At 41.2% G+C, this 13,324-nt stretch overlaps 1 long non-coding RNA gene across 1 annotated transcript in view; it reads right to left on the bottom strand.

Annotated features, from left to right (window-relative positions):
* Positions 1–10,088, bottom strand: part of LOC307021058 — a 29,539-nt gene extending 19,451 nt beyond the window's left edge. The window contains exon 1 of the long non-coding RNA XR_013803070.1: positions 9,845–10,088. This is a non-coding gene — a long non-coding RNA (uncharacterized lncRNA). The remainder of the gene's footprint in view (positions 1–9,844) is intronic.
* Positions 10,089–13,324: the final 3,236 nt, after the last annotated feature.

Here is a 13,324-nt window from a genome sequence, read left to right as displayed (position 1 = left end):
CAAACACAAATATTCCTCCTAATTAAATTTTACAAAGAACACCTGCACCTCCTTAAACAGCCTCCTGAGAAACAAACCCCCATTCCTCTTTCTCACACTTTAATGGTACCCAGACTGCATGTTCTAGTAATGGAGTGCAGTTCCTTGTTATTATTTGCAAAAAATGGTTTCTTCACTGTATTATATATACAGTTTGTTCATGTTAAATTCATTCACCAGCACTGTCTTTTATGGGGATATTCCTTCAATAGTGTGGCCACATACGACATATAGGCTCACACTCAAAGTAAATTATCAATGGTTTTATTCAAACAGGAGAAAGGCAGTTTTCCTTATAGAGGGTTATGTAATCATTAACACTAGCTTCTTGGGTGTTCTTGAGTCAAAATGCCAGTTGTGGGTGGTCTTAAGATGCTTTCCCCTGATTTACAACAGAGAGAAACTGCATGAATGTACTTTGTTGTTTAAAATATGTATTTATCTCTCTATATTCCTCTTTCCCCAGTAGAATTCCTAGTCTTTTTTGTGCTGCACTAACTCATTTTCCCTGTAGGGCTCCATCTAATCTAAAGAGGGATGCTGCCACAAGCTATGAGGCTCTCGTAAATGAAATGTCAGATTTAGATGAAACCAGATGCACGATAGCTCTCTATTTCAGCTTAGAATTAAAGTAAATCCAACCGCTGTTTGCTAGAATATTGAATGAGAATATATCTCCATTCTGCACTGGATTACATTTCTAAGGTCCTGAGGCAGTGGCGGTTCTACGGGGTGTCAGCTGCCACCTCAGAAAAATACCTTGCCACCCCAGCTGCCACCCCATTTGGCAGCTTTGTTTTGAAAGAAAAGTTGTGACTCATCGGACATTTATGAGAGAAAATCTCTAATGTCCGAGTGCAAGTGAATGCAGCACAAGACGCGAGCCTTGTAACCCCTCCCCCCCCTGGCGCGTGCTTGGAAATATGATTGGCGGCGATTTCATTTGAACGGGAGGACAGCGCAAAACGAGAAGCATTTCGGATACAAGTAGACAGAAGGAATGAGGTATTTGCGGTCAGGGTATGGCTGGGGTAGGCTACAGCCATACCAATAAATGGCTTAGCCCCACCATGAAAAATGATGTTAAAGTAAGCTAAATAAAGTCTGTCAACTCGCGCGGAGTAAATTGCACAGACAGCAGTTAGTAAGATTGATTTCAGTAGCCACTTGTCTGGAAATACCGAAGACTAGAAACGGTTTTGAAAACTTTTGTCACGTAGTGATCGTCTTCTCAATAGAACATCTTTGATAATGTCTTCTGGCCAATCAGAATCAAGACAACGGCGTGGTGTTGTTGCAGGAAGTCCCGACGGAGAATACTTTTGCTGTAGTACATCTCGATATACATCGGTACAACTATAAGACCCCACGGTTTGATGATTGATAGGTGTGTGGGCTGTCTTTCATTTTGACAGTAAAGTAATTCACACAGCCTCTTCCCTCTCCTCTCTGTCAGGAGCAGCAGGTTCAGCTTTCAGAACAAAGTAACAAAAAACTAAAATGACATTCATTTTTTAAAATACGTTGTGTGGTAATATATATTTATTTATTTGTCTTCTTAAGAGAGCACCAGAATGTGTATTTGATGTTAGTATTTCAAAAAATCTCCTGGGGGACAATCCCCCCAGACCCCCCTGCAGGGGTTGGGTTTTCAACTCTTTCACCTGTGGGGAAATTGCAGGATTGGTTCGAGGTCGCTCTTTTTATTTACTACAAGACAAATGTGCCTTTTTATTTCATACAGTTCAATTTGGATTGAGACAGGGAAATAATCTAAACCTCACGCGTGGCGTTTCACTGTCAAGGGAAGCGTGTATGTAATTACATTGCAAATACTGACTTGAGCCCCACCACTGTATGGGTTAGCCCTACCATAGATTACCCAACACAAATACTCTGGCGCTGCAACTGTTTGCGGTCTACTATGAAAAAGAAGAGCCTATCAAGTTTGGCTGTACTCAGCATTGAATCAAAACGCACCATAGCTTTAAATCTTAATAAGTTTGTGTGGCGTTTTGCTGATCAAGATGGTAATCGCCACATTCAGCTGTTATAGGCATGCCAACTTGATGCTCTGCTCACGGATGAGTCGATGAGAATAATAAACTATGTAAGATGATGACCTTACATGTGTAAATATATGTTCCTTCTTTGTGGGGGTCTGCCCCCAAAAAAACAGTTTCAAGTCCTGAGAAAGTCAATTAAGACGGTGTGTAAAACTTCACTGCCCAGCCAAAAAAAAGTAACCACTTTGATTTAACTAGGGCAGTAGGTACGGCATTCCACTGGATAATAACTGCAGCGATGTATGTTTTAGCTGAATACAGTTTTTTTTAACCCTAACTGATGCAGTTAGTAATTTCTTTAATGTTTGTTCTTTCTGATGTAAAGTCAAGGTTGTAACTGTTTGCAATGAAGTTGTGGGGCGCTGAACTGTTCCTTTGATTCTTTTGAATTATGATAGTAATTACTGGTCTTTCATATTTGAAGGAGGGTGAGCAAGCATCTTGAGGAACGTTCATCATTAACTCCTCCAAAAAAATATAGTTTATTTAATAATAACACTGAATATGTGAATCATAACAGTGATTGATAGCTGATAGGAATAATATGATTGTTAATATTATCCTATTCATACAGACACACATCGATGAGACAGTTAATTAATGTATTTATTGCAGCAGTCTGCTTATTTGGTACCCCTGCTGGTCTAAGAGTTAAACCAACTCATTCAGTTAAAATTAATTAAATTACGTGTGCCACCTTATATATTTATATTTAAGGGTTTACTGATGGGCTACAATAATCTCACCTAATGTTATTTTGTTAAAATATCAATATTGTGGATTTCCAAGTTAGCATTGATTGATATGACTGCGATTAAATCAGAATATACTTCTGCCAGGGGATGCCACCCCTCAAATTCTCCTGCCACCCTCTTGCCACCCCATGAATATTTGTCTAGATCCGCCCCTGTCCTGAGGTAATACAAAAAAAAAGACAAAATCATCAAACCTCCTTTACTAATGTTGTCCTGAGAGGGATTCAGATTAGGAAAAGGGACCACATTACTCCTGTTCTGGCTGCCTTACACTGGCTCCCTATAGAACACAGGATAGAATTTAAAATTCTTCTTCTCGCCTACAAAGCCCTTAATGGGCAGGCGCCATCTTACCTTAAAGAACTCATTATACCCTATTGTCCTACTAGGGCATTGCGTTCCAAGAATGCAGGGTTGTTGGTTGTTCCTAGAGTCTCTAAAAGTACAATGGGAGCCAGAGCCTTTTCTTATCATGCTCCACTTTTGTGGAATCAGCTTCCAGTTTGTGTTCGGACGGCAGACACCCTATCCGTTTTTAAGAGTGCGCTTAAGACTTTCCTTTTTGATAAAGCTTATAGTTAGGGCTGATTAGATTCAGCCCCTAGTTTTGCTGATATAGGCTTAGTTTGTCGGGGGACATCTTACTTCTTCCTTCTCTCTGTCTATACCTGTGTACTCTCATGTTCCGATTAACCCAGCTTCCCCAAATTTCTTTCTTTTTGGTGTCTATATACGCCGGGATCCGGAGTCATGGATGATCCTGCGGTCCTGTGTCATGGATTGCGAGTCCTGGATCTTGAGTCGTGGCTGCGGTCCTGGATCATAAGTCCTGGATGGATATCCTCGTGGATTCATCTTCTTATTATACACACATGCATTTCAAAACATTTGGACTACCTATGTTGCAAATGTATTATCTTTTCAATTTACACACGGCATCTATTGCACGTCTGTCCGTCCTGGGAGAGGGATCCCTCCTCTGTTGCTCTCCCTGAGGTTTCTCCCATTTTTCCCTTTAAACTGTGGGGTTTTCTCTGGAAGTTTTTCCTTGTACGATGTGAGGGTCTAAGGACAGAGGGTGTCGTATTGTCATACTGATATTCTGTACAAACTGTGAAGTCCACTGAGACAAATGTAACATTTGTGATATTGGGCTATATAAATAAACATTGATTGATTGATTGATTCAGATGGTGTGCTTAATTTAACATGAAAGACAGCATATAGTATTAATAAGTGGGGTGTTTCTCTGAATGTATACTGATAGTTAAACAGCAGTTTATCTACACAGAGAAGTAGATATTCCTTCTCATAAGTCGATGCCACCTGCCAGTGTATCCGGTTATACCCGGTGATTTAGAGCTTTTTATCTCTGGCAAATTACCATCAAAGTGCGGCTGACACAATTTGAGAACAGCAGCTATACGTTTTATGAACGCAGCACGTCAGAGGGACTGTTTCAGAAATCACCTCAGCGAGACGGCTTAATTGTTTCCAATCAGCAAAACAAGCTGACAACAGTGTCAGTTGTCAGGACGAACATTCAGAATATAAAACGCAGCCACCTGTCTCAGCAACACGAGCAGAGCCATTTCAACTGTCTACATCAGGGGTATTCAACTAACATTCAACGAGGTCCAGTTAGAGAAAATCTCCCCATGCAAAGGTCCAGAACATCAAAATGTCTAACTTGCTTTATGAATTAGTGTGATATATATTGAAGTAGTCTGTAGCTTTATCAACGTCTGCATGTAATCAACAACTGACTGCCAATCAAATAAAGAAAGTACAATTCAAAAACAACAATATTTATTGTCAATTAACATTGACCTATACCAGGGGTCTGCAAAAGAGCCATTTTGCCCCCTTTTCCACAAATTATTTTTGTCTGGAGCCGCAACACATATAGCTTGATAGCTTATAAAGTTGTATATATTGTTACATCATAGACAAAAACTACAGTTTTTTTCTTAACCTGATCTCACCAGAATGCTTGACTCCACCACGACTCCTTAACACTGCATTGCGTGGTGGAGTCACGAACTTTGCTACATTTACGTGTCCGCACCACGCAAACAACCCCAATGTAAAGTGAATGAGGCTCCTTTGTCGTGGTGCACACACACATTTCTACAACGTCCAGCAGTGAGCTTTTATTCTATAAAACGTTTTTAAAATCTACTTTATAGCTTGTAGCAACTCACGGGAGGCTGCTTTTATTTTATTTGTATTCATAATAATTTGTATTTTTCGTCAGAATGTATTATGGCAACCCTGTCTCCTAAAAATTACGTTCCCACAGAACTAAACTGCATTCTCAATTACGTTTAGCCAGATTCATTATGAACGTATCTCAAATACTTTTATTTTCTACATATCTTCTAGAAACATATTTTCTCCCACGTTACGTTTTCTTAATACATTTTATCTGGCAAAATTATCTTTTAAATTGACAAACATCATATGTGTAATTCGTGGCACAATTCAAACGGGATCGAAAGATAATCTTTCTCTCTCCATTGACTTCAATACATAATTTTTCCGAAATAAGGTCCCATGGAGCTCCCCCGGAAGGGGAGGGACTTCGCCACTCTATTATCACTGAAGATCGTCAGCTGTCTTCCTCTTCCGTGTTTTTCCTTCAATACGTAAAGACTGCAGCACCTCTAACAACTCCTTTCCACATATCAAACATCCCGTTAAGCCAGCATCGTTTGCTGTGAAAGCATATAACTCTAACCACACAGAATTAAACTCTCTGTGTTCCTCCGATACTTTTCTTTTCTTTGATTTATAGTTCGCTCATCGAGCCGGGGGTCAGGTTAATCGCCTGCAAGAAAAGGCGCTGGTGCAGGACCGTAGCAGGATACGTATGACACATATTTTAGTTGACTTAATTAAAAGTCTCAAAATACAAGATCCGAAACATTTTCAACCGTGCAACAAAATATAAATAGTCCTACAAATATTTGTATTTTATTTCCTTCTTATTTTTGTCTAAGCTCAAGGGAGCCAGAGCGGAGGGCTTAAAGAGCATTCGATATTGATGGCCTGGACTTCCTATTCCATAGAAGCAGTAGGCTTGTTTGAGACAAGCGAGACCTGCGCAGACCTGCGGAATTTCGATCAACGTCTTAGTGCGTTGCATGAAGGTTAGTCATTTTTTCCGACTTGCTCTGGAGGCTCGCCTACATGAGACGTTGAAATCTCGCGGGACAAAGACGCCCGCAGCCTTGAGAGCGAGGCGCGGCGAGGCGGCGCAGTTCCTCTCCACGGGCTGCGGAAGCGAAATGCTTCATGGGAAACGACTCGCTGGTATCTCGAGCTGAGCGCTCATTGGTGGTTTTTACCACGTGGTGGTGATGAAACTCTCCAATTGGCTCGGCAAAAGTTTGTTGTTGTTTTGTGTCAGTTTTACCGCACTTCCATTCCCATTTTTCATCATTGTTCCACAATGTTTATCATCATGAAATTAATATCTATATATTCTTATACTATACTTGGACTGCTTACCGTTTTCATACTTTATATATCTTAGCATATTCATACACACTGTTAATACTGCTCACAGGCTGCTGTGTATATCTAGTGCAGGGGTCGGCATCCTTTTTGATATGAAGTGCCATTTAAAAAAAATTGTTATCAGCATGCCAACGATCGAGAATTATCAACGGGGGGGGGGGGGGGTTGGGGAGCCTCACTGCGGGGAAGCAGTGTGTGGACCTGTCAGCGCAACTTATGATGCCAAATTTAACAAACACATTTAAATAATTGGTTTAAACGGCATAATAATAAGGACGATCGTCCGTTCTGTGATTCTCCAGAACACACATGTTATGATATTAGGGTCATGCAGAGTGAGATGAGATCGCTGTCCCTTTAAGAGAGCGATAAAGAGGGGTGTGGCTTGTGCATGTGTGTTTGTGGATGGTAGAGCGACAGTGAGGGAACGTGTGTATGTTTCTGGAAGTGAAACGAGGAAGCAGAAAAACAGAGGTCTGTGATGTATTTTGTGAAACAGAAGAACAGCTAAATAAATGCAACGGCCTCCCAAGAAGAGCTCGCCTCTCTCCAGTCATTTAAGCTAAAGTGGGTTATTGAACCTGAAGCTTGTTGCTTCTGCCCTCCTCGACTACGGTCTGGGAGCCGACAGGAAAGTTCAACACACAGATGGCCAGTCCGCCCCTTTGTAGCATATTATTTCGAGAGATGAGCAGATCGCCACTGGGCTTTCAACCAAAGACACAGCCACGCAAAAACTGCGGCATTTGTTCAGCTCCTTGTGGGTACTGCAATTAGTGAAGTGCTTTCCTCCGTGGTGAAACGATCAGCACTGCACCACGGAGGAAAGCGGCAGAAAGTCCCCTGGAGTTAAAGAGAGCGGGGCTGCGTTACGTGCATGGCTTTCTTCTGCATGTAACGGGGAGACGCGCTCTGTCTCGTTCAGGATCTGAAAATACAATTTCAATATTTACTTATTCCACTTATTCCTAGTGTGCCACTGGTTACGGTGCGTGCCAGGGGTTGCCGACCCCTGATCTAGTGTATTCATACACTGTTTATTCATCATTCAATTCATCCTATATTTTATTCTGTAGATTGTGTACATTACTTTTCACTTTACTGCTTGTTGCACTCCTGGTTGGAAGCTAAACTGCATTTCGTTGTCTCAGTACCAGTAATATGTGCAATAACAATAAAGTTGAATCTAATCTTGAGCAGGAACAAATGTATTTACTTAGTACATATCTGACATTAACGATTAGACACATTTGTGCATTCTTTATATGCAAACCGAGTCAAGCCGACTCCGGAGGTGGCGGTATGCACCTTAAAGTTGTTTGCAATCCGCCAAAAAACCGAGAGAAGAAGAAGAAGCCGACTCCGAGCTGTCCGATTTCAGGCAAGCTTTTTGAGACCTCCCCCGGCTGCGATCGGCTATTCTCGTCTACTTTCGAGGCGAGCCGCAGCTCGTCTCAAACAAGCCTACTGCATCGAAGCTTGCTTCAAATCACGTGACATGTGATGTCCGAACCAACCAGCAACTGCTTAATTTCCTGAATGAATCAACTCACTTGTTCGCCATTCAATGCACTGCCTCGTCTCGATTCTGTTTGAATTTGAGCGTCACTTAATAAGTGACACTTTATAACCGCTCAAAAAAATGCACAATTTGGCAATCTGTGGGATTGTCGTCGTAGTTTGCCTTGTTGCTGTTGAGTTGTTAGTATTGCGTTTGGATCATTATGGAGCCAGCCAGGAAGAAAAATAGGTCGTTCGAGCTCGTGAAACACTTCGAAATGTGGAGAAGTTGTGAACAAAAAGAAAATGACTAGTATAAAAACGCTTAAATGGTCTAGGAATAGATAGCCCAGTGGATAGAGACGGCGGCCAGAATGCGGCGATGTCCAAAGCCCGGAATAGTTACACTTGTAATCATTGCTTTTCAAATGTAATACTTTAATGACTGTTAAAAGGCCCTCTCCGCCCAAAGAAATGTTCAGCACTCTCTAGTCTCTTCTCAATAACCCAATACACACAATTATCAATCTTTAATTGCAAATAGAACATGATATTCAGTCTTAGTGTGTGTGTGCATCGAATATTTTTCAAGGCAAAGATACGTTAAACCCACTGCAGCCTTGCACTTCGCCAGGAGAGGTCGCTGTAACTGAAGCTTCGAGAAATGAACCTATTTCCGACACAATTGTCCAAGTGGTTCGATGCTTCATTTTGCCATCACCAGTGTTGGGCAAGTTACTTCCAAAATGTAATATATTACATATTACTGTCTTTTGAAAGTAATAAGTTAGATTACAATATTATTGTCTCTGAAATGTAATGAGTTACACTACTTTAGTTACTTTTTAGTTACTTTCACCAAAATAACCGCAAAAGAATGGCTAGGTATTTGAAATACTGAAATGTAATAAAGTGCAGCTCATTATACATTCAGTGAAGGGCAATGTGGTATAGCATAACAACTGTGTAGGCCCTTAAGGCTACTAACAACTTGTATTACACGGCTTAGTTGAATACTCTATTGTAATTGTAAATTCTTAACATGTGACACGTTGTTAATACAGTACAGACCACTGTCAAGGACTATAAGGAAGGTTGCTAAGGAGGATCCAGAAAGAGAAAGGAAAAGAGGTTAAAAGACGGAGCGCTGGACGTCAGATAAATCACCAGAAGAAGGCAGACAGGAAGTAAACAATAACAGGACACGGAATGGGCTCTGTATTTTGTTTACTATATGGCCGTGTACAGGCCCGGTTCCAGAACAAAAGGACTCAGGGTGCATCTGAGATTACAGGGAGCGCAGCAGTAGTAGGTTTACATGTGCAATAGGTGCCGGCAACAGCAATGAAAAATAGCATTGATGGTCCCCAATGAACAGATTATGGCCTTTGTTATGTTTTGAAACCAAGCAAGTGAGAACATTTCAAGTGAGTTAAAAGTGCAATCCTGAAATATTTCATATAGACCAAAGTGGACTATGGCAAAGAAAAGCATAAAAGCTTCAAAACTGTACTGATAAAACAAATGAGAACATATTGTAAATCAAGGCAAATATTATTTGAACCAGCTCATGGTTTGAAATGGCAAACATTGAAAAGCAAAAGTATTATTAAAACCATGTACTACATCATCACCTTGGTCCCATATACTCTGGGAAGAAAATATTTACTGTGCTTGAAAACTGGTTCACATCATCATGTGAGGTTGACTTTGTGACCTGGAGAACATTTCAGCTGCAACATTAGCTCGTTGATAAGCTTGGGATATGAGATATTGTTGTAGCCATTCGTGGTGAAGGCATGTGCTATTGTATGCATTATTTTTGACCCAACATTTCTACAGGCAAGGCAGAATATGGCACTATTATCACATGAATATTCTAGCCATTGTCTATTTTTATGCCACGAGCTGCAAAATGACCGCCTTACCCCACTGTACTGGCGGGTACTTGTTTAGATATACCTGGGAAGGCTCTGTTTTGCCGTGGTATCCTGGCACCTGCGGGCCGCAGAGGGGCGGCGTAGTTTCGGGCGACAAAGACTGCTGCTCCGGGAGCGAGGGCGGCGAGTCAGGCGGGAGTAAGCTAGTGTCCACAACGAAGGGTAACGTGATGTCCCCATCTGACCTGTTGCTACTGTCTGCAGTAGATGCAGTGTTGCTGGCGTTTAGTGATGGTTGCTTTAACCATTTTCGTATTATCCACAGATGTGTGTCACTGGTGGTGTGGAAGCACTTTGGAAATGATGCACGCGCAGCGAAGCAGGTCACGCGCACCTGACACCATTTTTTTGTTGTATTTTTCGCTCCGTTCTCTTTTTTGAATAGAGGGTGCATAACATTCAACTGGGGGTGCAATGCATGCCTATGCACCCCCGAAGATCCCAACGCGAAGCCTGAAGGGTAAACACACCAGGTTTACTCATCTACCCACACAATTTGTCTCTGGTATCGGAATGGCTCGCTATGTTAGTACATTCTTAAAAAACAAAACACCATTTAATTTTGGGTTAAAATGTGTTGTAACTGCGTTACTGAGCATTGTAAAGGGTCAAATATTACCCACATTTCATTAGTAATACGTTACATTACTCCGTTACAGCAAAAAGTAATATATTACTGTAACTCCCTTACTTTTGTAACGCGTTACACCCAACACTGGCCATAACTAGCATTCGGCTCGAGAGACGCGGGTTGCCGACCCCTGAACTATACAGATATACTGTCAGGGTTGAGTGAAGCAGGCAGGACCCAAATGCAGATTTCAACAAAAAAATACCTTTATTCCAAGGAAAGCGTCAGAAACAGAACACTACCCTGTGACACAGTCAAAGACAAACAATGAACCAACAATGACAGACAGAAAAAACAGAACTTAAATACACACAAGACTAATCACATAAACAAGACACAGGTGAGGAGGGAAGAGAAAACACAGGGGCACCAGGTAAACACAATCGGGTATTCAGGTAGGAGGGAAAACAGACAGAAAGCGACAGGCAAGACAGGGGGTGAAGACTTTTCAAAATAAAACATGAAACCAAAGACAGAAAAAGACAAGACAAAACACAACACAGACAGATCGTGAAATATACAGTAAATACTGTGGATATGTGTAATGTTCCTCTCGGGCTGCATTTAAAAATCAAATAGAGAAAATAAATAAAATATCTTTTGAATATATGTGCATCTTAAAAGTGCTTAATTTTAGATAAATAAAATAAAGTGTAGCAGCAGCTTGAGTTTCCCTTTTTCTTTGTCAACCGTTTCACATCATGACTTAAAGAGCCTGTGACACGAACCCAACAACTGTTGTGCAATGAAATAGTGGGCTACTAGTAATCTCGAACCGTCAGTTTAAAAAAGAAAAAGCGATACCGTTCCGATAAATATCAATAATTTCGAACATCGCGGGAAAATTCCTTCGACTCATTTTGAGGTTTTGGGGGAAGCCGGAAGTGACGTCAATGCGGGAACGCTTCACTGTGCGGCGAGAGAGCCAAACACGGACAAAGTGTGTTGTCATGCGTAGAAATGGTGAATTACTGAGTTTAGGCACGTTAAAAACGTTTTAATGAAGTTGACTACAGTATATTCATATTTGTCAGTGCTTTCATGTCAATTCGGCGAACATAAACATAAATGATCTTGGTGAAGATGATGATTAAATTAGGATTAAAAATCGGTAGTGAGAGCTGCTGAATTTCCTCCCGTCGGATCTGATATAAAAACAAATCGATTATTTTTGTAAACTCAAGTGGATGAAACTACATTTATTAGTGCGTTCATGTCAATTCGGCGAACATATGATACATTAAATGATCGTGAGGATGATGATTTAAAAATCTTTTGTTTGAGCCGGTCTGCATTTCCTGATGAGAAAACAAACCTTATCAGTGGTGTAGTGGGCGTTGGACGCGGGGTTACGCCGTACCCCCACTTATTTGAAGCATGATTTCTTTTTTTAATAGTCTAATCAATCTAAAATCATTGCCAGTGTTATCAGTTGCAAGTGTGTGTTTGTTGTAATAATGACGAAAACATAATAGGCAGATTTCACAGTAACTATAATAAAGACGTAGCTCAAGCATTTATGCAACTTGATTTGAAGCGTGTGTGTGTGAGGGGCAGAACTGTGTGTGTAGGGCGACCAGGTGTCCCGCACTGTGCGGGACTGCACACACAGCATTTTTATTATTTGTCCCGCGTCCCACACATTGAGACTATGTCCCGCATTTGAGTGATAGTCGCGCAGAAAGGCCGGATCGGTTCGCTGACAGCCGGCACCACCCTTTATTATTATATTGTCTAAACGGCATCATATAAGTTGCGCTGACAGGCGACACAGAGGTCCCCAAGCCCCCCCCCCCCCCCCCCCCCCCCCATATTTATTGAAGATTTTACATAATAAATATTCCCCAAAATTATTCAAAAGCACATTCTTCCAAACTCTTTGCTGTAGTATGACCAACAGGAGACTATTGATGTGTGTAGTGAGTTTGGTAGAAATATACTGTATAAATGTGAAGTGATTGAATATTATTGTATTCTCTTTTTTCGGAGTTGCACTTTGCAGACGGTCCCTGAGAACTCGTTTCTTCTCCGGCTGCGAAGAGACCAATGTAATGTGTCCAGTTTGGAGGACAGCACGTATTGGCTTTTTTTTTAATCAAAATGTGATTGTAGTTCGTTGTCAACCTTACCACGGTACTTAGGAGACGTACTTTGTGTCTGAACAACGTTTTGTTCATGAGTTATTGATCCGTGAAATCTGAATCTGCCAATATCGTCCCAACTTTACTCAACTCGGTGAGGAGCTGTCAAACTCGACCCTAACGCCGCTTACAGCCGGCCAACTAAAAGTTGTTTTCCGTTCACGTTGTCATTTGTAGACTCCTTCGCTTCTTTGCTGTTTTCGTTTTGCCATATGTTATCACAAAGCCAGAGTTAAAAAAATATCAATATGAATATTTCAAATACCGCGCCGGCATCGCCACCGTAACAATAGCAACGTAAGTAGCGTAAAGAATGCAGCGCCGCAACGTACAGATGGCAACACCCAGAAATATTCACAAATATAAAACAAATATTCAGAAACTGTAATGAACGATAACTATTATTTATTTCAAGAACTTTTATTTACAGAAACTCAACATTTCTAATCTGTGTGACACAAATATGCACGATTGTTTTGGGCTCCCCCTATTTATCTCAAAGTCGGCCTTCAGGGGAGCTCCCTCCCTCTTCGGGGGAGCCAAGCTCCCCCTAGCTCCTCCCCATTTCGAACAGTGCTTAACAGTTTATGACGATTGTAGAACAATATCAATCTTTACACATCATAACAATTGAACAATTTTAAAGTTTCTCTTTCTTTCCCTCTTATATTGCAGTCCCTCACTCACTTTTTTTTAATTCAGTGCGAGAATTGAGCTCGAGCTTGTCCTG

This window comes from Notothenia rossii, assembly GCF_949606895.1.
Source record: "Notothenia rossii genome assembly, chromosome: 10".
NCBI lineage: Eukaryota > Metazoa > Chordata > Actinopteri > Perciformes > Nototheniidae > Notothenia > Notothenia rossii.
This window is presented reverse-complemented; position numbering and strand designations above follow the sequence as displayed.